Below are 6,538 nucleotides of genomic sequence, written 5' to 3'. Positions count from 1 at the left end.
AAACACATGAAGAGCAGGGGAGACTTAACATGGGTTGGAAACACAAGGGGGAACTAAGCAAATGAACCTAGGAGACCTAATGAGCTTAAACATACTATAAACATCAAAATGAACTAAAACTCAAAACGCTGGGTCATAAGACCCAGGATCGTGACATTCACACAGTCCGATGGATGCATTGGAGGACAACTTGGAATATTTGGCATGCGGACTGGAGCAGCCAGTGATCAAACCACCAGTCTTATGATTAGTAGATATCACCTAAGCTACAGCCGCCCCACTCCTGTCTAAAAAGAACATTACAACACTGCTTAGGTTTTCAGTGTTGCATCTGAACAAATCACAACACTGCTATAGATGCCAAAATGCACGGCACCATGTTAGGTAAAAACTAAACACAGAAGCCATCCATCCATCTTCTTTTGGATACAGGTGTGAGCCCATCCCTAAGCCTAGCCTATGTATATATGTAATGACAATATATTTACAGGGACACATCAAACTCCTTCCAATTAGATCCACTTCAAGGACTTTTAAAAAATTCAAACATGTTTGCCAGTTGTCCATGTAACAACCCAGGTTAAGATGGAACTATTTATATTATTATTATTATGAAAAATTGATAGCATGGCATTTGTTTCCAAATCCAAAACTTTAACAAAGCCAGAAGATTCTCTGTGCATAGCTTGAAAAAAAAGCATCCCAATTTTGTGCTCTGTATATTCTCAAACAGGGACGTATATAAGGAGCTACAGTGGTAAGTCATAACTGTTCTGAAGAAAACCTCTATGAACCAACAATATATACAAAATTACACTTCAGAGTGGTCTAGTTTGCATGCAACCTGGTTACTTTAAATTCATTCCCAAGGTCTCTGTAAGGCAGTGCTGGATGGGACTCAAGCTGAATATTTAATAACTACATGTTGTTTCATTGATTGCTTGTGAAATGCTGTTAGCCCAGTTTTGCAAGAGCATGGACTTTCACTCTGTGCACCGGGGAGGGCTGTGTGTGAAAGAACACGGGTGTTCTCCCCGTGACAGAGTGTGCATGCTTAAATAAAGAGAATGACAACTGAAAATGTCTGCTTCTGTTGGTATGCAGTGGGAGAAGTAGCTTTGTAGTAGGCCTAGCTTAAATTCTTAACTTTCTGTTTTTGCAGATTAATCAGTGTGGGATAAAATGTTATATAAACAGAACACAACGAGTTGAAACATGCTTCTTAAAAGAATGGAATATGGTTTGCATTTTTGTTTTTTTGTTTTTTTAAGTTTAGTTTTTATGCTAAGCTATGATATTGCTTGCTAGTTGAAGACTCATAGCATAATGTTGTTAGCATACCATTGTGCTAAAAGTGTTTTACTTAAGTCCTCACCAAAAAATGTTCAAATATACATTCACTCATTTTGTTAGGTGGGTTCAGCTGCTCATTAACACAAGTATCTACTCAGCCAGTGAGATGCCAACAACTTAATCCCATGAAAACATGGTCAAAACAAGGGTCAGTATGGGGAAGGAAGGTGATTTAAGAGACTCTAAATGTGGCGTGGTTTTTGGTGCCAGGGAAGCTGGTTGAAGTATTTCAGAAGCTGATCTACTCCCACATAATCACCTCTAGAGTTTACAGAGAAAGAGAAAATATCCAGCGAGCAGTTATTCTCTGAGCAAAAATGTCTTGACCAAACTATCTTATTGATGCCAAGACATCAAAAATATCTTGGCATCAGTAAGATAGTTGGTCATTCTCTCCAGAGGTCAGGGGAGAATGACCAGACTGCATCAGGCTGAAATTAAGGCAACAGTAACTCAAATGACTAGTCATTACAACTAAGGTATGCAGAAACTCACACCTCTCCCATCACCTAAGAATGGGAGTCATCAAAATTGGACAACATAAGACTGGGAAAACACTTCCTGGTCTTCTGAATCTCAATCTATGTCGCAACTTTTGGTAGTTATGGTCAGAATTTGCAATAATTAAAGCATGGATTCCTCCTTATCTTGTACCAGCAGTTCAGGTTGCTGGTTGCATAATTGTGTAGGTGATATTTTCCTGGCACATGTTGGTCCCTTTAGTACCAACTGAGCATCACTGAAACACTGCAGCATACCTGAATATTGTTGCTGACCATGCCCATTGTCACCATGATTACTGCATCCAGCAGGGTGATACGGCACATCACAAAGATCAAATCATCTCAAACTGGTTTCTTGAGCACTCAAATGAGCTCTACAGTCACCAGATCTCAATCTAAAAGACCTTTAGTGATGTGGTGGAACAGGAGCTTCGCATTATGGATGTGCAGCTCATAAATGCTATCATGTTAATATGGATCGTTCCTATCTGAGGAATATTTCCAGAACCTTGCAGAGTCTATGCCACGAATAATTAAGGCAGTTTTGAAGGGCATAACAGATTTATTTCAAGGAAAACTTTCATTTCAGGATGATGCATCTTAAGGGTGTCTGTAGTAGGCACATAAAATATTAGCCTCTATAGACATAGAGCAAATATGCACACCCCCAAAAACATGTCAGTTTGAGACTAACCATGCATCAGGTTATCCTTAAAAACTTCTGCACAGGGCGCACTAAAGGTTATGGGAGGCACTGAAAGGGCCACAGGGGTCTCCATGTTTATTTAAGGTGAAAACATCACTCAGTTTACATTCCTGCTTAGACTGAATGGACAAGCAGGACTGATTTGTTTTCATAACCAGTGAGCTGGTCTGTAGGACTTTTGTGGGCACAGAGAGCGGATCTTCTTATAAAATTCTTTATTTGGTCCCAGCAGGAAAAAAGTGTCCTTCTGTGAGTGACTGGAGTTACTACAGTCACTCACAGAAGGACACTTCATACTGGAAGAGGAATGCCTGTTAGTTAATCAGCAGCAGAGTTAGTTTTTCTCTCCTGCTGATTTCTGTGGCCTGGCTGTTTTACTTACATCTGTACAATGAAATTTACAGAGATAGCTCCAAAGACAAGAAAAAAGTAGTGGTTTAAAAGAAAAAAAACTTCCAGTGACGACATTTTTTTCTTTTCTTTTTTAGCCGCATGTGGTTTTTGAAGAATATTCCACTAAGCAGTCCTGCTGTGCTGTTGATTGAATGGCTGGATAAAAACTGATGGAAAAGTGTGTCAGAGCCGGTCACATTTAGAAATCTGTGGGAATGTGTGGAGAATTGCTACCTCCCAATGGATTGCATTGAGAGGTAGCAATGCAATGCAATGCAATCCCAATGGATTGCATTGAGAGGTAGGAATGGGAGTTGACAGATTCCCCCTCGAGAATCTCTGTTTGCCCCTGCTCTCTGACCACCCGAACGTCCCCTGATCACATTAAATATTTATATGACATTTGACACAAAGCCGGCATCGAGGGAGGCGGTGTGTTCGGAGGGGTGATACAGGCTTTGCCCTGAGCTGTGTGGGGACACAGTAACACATGACTGGACTGCTGGCCAGGCTTTGCTTTGACTCAGGACCCTGGGGTGTCTGCCATCTGCACCCTGGCATCAATGCATACTTTATACACATTGTGTCATGAAGCGCCATCGGGGATGCAGTTACTGCTCCTTTGAAGACAGCACGCACCCTTGAGTATGTACCCTGATCTCTGGCTATGACCTGTCCCATCTTAACACTAGCATGTGCCGTTAACAGTGTCTGCAGCATCTATTCCAACCCAGGGGTGCATACAGTAGATGGGTGGATGAATGAAGTTGAGATAAAAACACTAATACATAGAATAATACATAGAATCACCAAGAAGAAAAGCAACAAGTGCTGCAGAGTTGTGTTTGTGGAGGAAAACAATGCAACTAAGTTAGTCAACCGCCTGAAAAGACGCCACAATTTCCAGTATAAAGAGTGCATGAAGGCCAAGATCAAACAGTGCAGTGGTTGCTAACATGACGTGTACCACACCAACTCAAACATCCATAATAATGAGCGTGTACGGAGCATCAAGTTCACACGCTGAAATCACTAACCAATCGCATGTGAGCAAACAGAGTGAGTAATGATGGCTTCAGGAAAATGATCAACAACTGGAAAAAGATTAGTTTTCCGCCAATGCAATTATTTTTCCAAAGTGCAAAATGTGCACGGAAATAGAAAGAGATCTCACAGCTGTGAGTACTTTACTGCAACTTTTATTCACATCCAGAGAGCAGGTACAGTGAATGAAGTAAAAGATTATATTTTACTTCTAGGATATGCAGTTAGGTCAGGTGAATAAACACCTTATTTGGCTGCATAGACTAATTAACAGGAATGTAGTATAATGGAAAACTTTAAGCAGTACCGACGATTTGTCACGCTCCTATGCGTCTCATAGTAATGCGAAAGGTCCCTTTCTGCGTCCTTATGAAACGCTCTGGGTTCCCATGTGAATCCAATAGAATGCTGCTCGCTGCCGAAAGACATGCTTCAAGCATCTGTCCATTACAGCCCAAACCCGAACCTTAACCCGAACCTTAACCCTGTCACATAGTGTTTTTCCAAGTGATTCAGGATCAGAACGTAAAACAACATGTATAGATTCATTCCAACTGGCTCTCATGCCTCCAAACCTGTAACGACTATTTGTCACAGAGAGTTGGTATGTTACACGTTGGAATGAGAATGTGTTGCACTAGTTTTAGGTGAATGATTAGGGTCAGTTTGATTTTCATATACAAAGATTTGTACATCGGCAGTAATGCTGCACAGCACTGAAGTGAAAGCAGCGTCATGCTTACAGTGATGTGTCGTTCGCGAACGAAACGGCTCTTAGAGCCGGCTCTTTGAAGTGAACGACGCGAGCCGGCTCCTTATTGGGAGCTGTGGGGTTTTTTTTTCTTTCTCTCACCCTCTCTCTCGCCCTTTTTTCTGCTTCACTCTGCATGCGAGCCTTGTGCTTTGCGCTGGGAAGAAGGGGGAGGGGTAGTTACACAGTAGTTAAATAGTTGGTTTTTGTATTATATAATTTATTTATTACATTTTATGTGGAGTGAATAAATAAAAGTATATTTACGGTGGCCCCTACAGACAAAGCACGTACAAAAGACAACAGAAGTGCTTCAGGATGCTGGGCGCAGTGTTGAGCTTTTGTTACCTAGAGGCTACACAAGCCAGCAAGTACCAACGACCGGATTTGGTGTGTGGTAGCAACTGGTAAATAAACATTTTTTTTTAATTATTTGAATATATATGAGTGCTTGTGTATAAATACACAAACAATACACATATGCTTTCAATTGTGTAATTTAAGTGATCTAGGTGTGTTTAACAACATACAATTAAAAAATTTAAAAGAAGAAACAAAAAACAAAAGGGGTGGTGGTCCCCATCTTTAAGAAGGGGGACCGGAGGGTGTGTTCCAACTACAGGGGGATCACACTCCTCAGCCTCCCTGGGAAAGTCTATGCCAGGGTGCTGGAAAGGAGAGTTCGTCCGTTAGTCGAACCTCGGATACAGGAGGAACAATGCGGTTTTCGTCCTGGTCGCGGAACACTGGACCAGCTCTTTATCCTCTCCAGGATACTTGAGGGTGCATGGGAGTTTGCCCAACCAGTCTACATGTGTTTTGTGGACTTGGAGAAGGCATTCGACCGTGTCCCTCGGGGTGTCCTGTGGGAGGTGTTGCGGGAATATGGGGTGTCTGGTCCATTGCTACGGGCCATTCGATCCCTATACAACCGTTGCAAGAGCTTGGTTCGCATTGCCGGCAATAAGTCGGACTCGTTCCCGGTGGGTGATGGGCTCCGCCAGGGCTGCCCTTTGTCTCCGGTTCTGTTCATAATTTTTATGGACAGAATTTCTAGGCGCAGCCAAGTGGCGGAGGGCTTTCGCTTTGGTGGCCTCAGAATCTCATCTCTGATTTTTGCAGATGATGTGGTTCTGTTGGCTTCATCGGGTGAGGGCCTCCAGCTCACACTGGAACGGTTCGCAGCCGAGTGTGAAGCAGCGGGAAGGAGGATCAGCACCTCCAAATCTGAGGCCATGGTTCTCAGCCGGAAAAGGGTGGAGTGCCCACTCCGGGTCGGGGATGAGTTCCTGCCCCAAGTGGAGGAGTTCAAGTATCTCGGGGTCTTGTTCGTGAGTGATGGGAGAAGGGAGCCGGAGATCGACAGACGGATTGGGGCTGCAGCTGCAGTAATGCAGACGCTGCACCGGTCCGTCGTGGTGAAGAGGGAGCTGAGTGTAAAAGCGAAGCTCTCAATTTACCAGTCGATCTACGTCCCTACCCTCACCTATGGCCACGAGCTGTGGGTAGTGACCGAAAGAACGAGATCGCGGATACAAGCGGCAGAAATGAGCTTCCTCCGAAGGGTGGCTGGCCTCTCCCTTAGAGATAGGGTGAGAAGTTCGGCCATCCGGGAGGGGCTCAGAGTAGAGCAGCTGCTGCTCCACATCGAAAGGAGCCAGCTGAGGTGGTTCGGGCATCTGACAAGGATGCCCCCTGGGCGCCTCCTGGGTGAGGTGTTCCAGGCATGTCCCACCGGGAGGAGGCCCGGGGGCAGACCCAGGACACGCTGGAGAGATTATATCTCTC

Source organism: Astatotilapia calliptera, chromosome 9 (genome assembly GCF_900246225.1).
Source record: "Astatotilapia calliptera chromosome 9, fAstCal1.2, whole genome shotgun sequence".
Taxonomy (NCBI): domain Eukaryota; kingdom Metazoa; phylum Chordata; class Actinopteri; order Cichliformes; family Cichlidae; genus Astatotilapia; species Astatotilapia calliptera.
The sequence above is the reverse complement of the archived record's forward strand: the minus strand, read 5'-3'. Positions refer to the sequence as shown.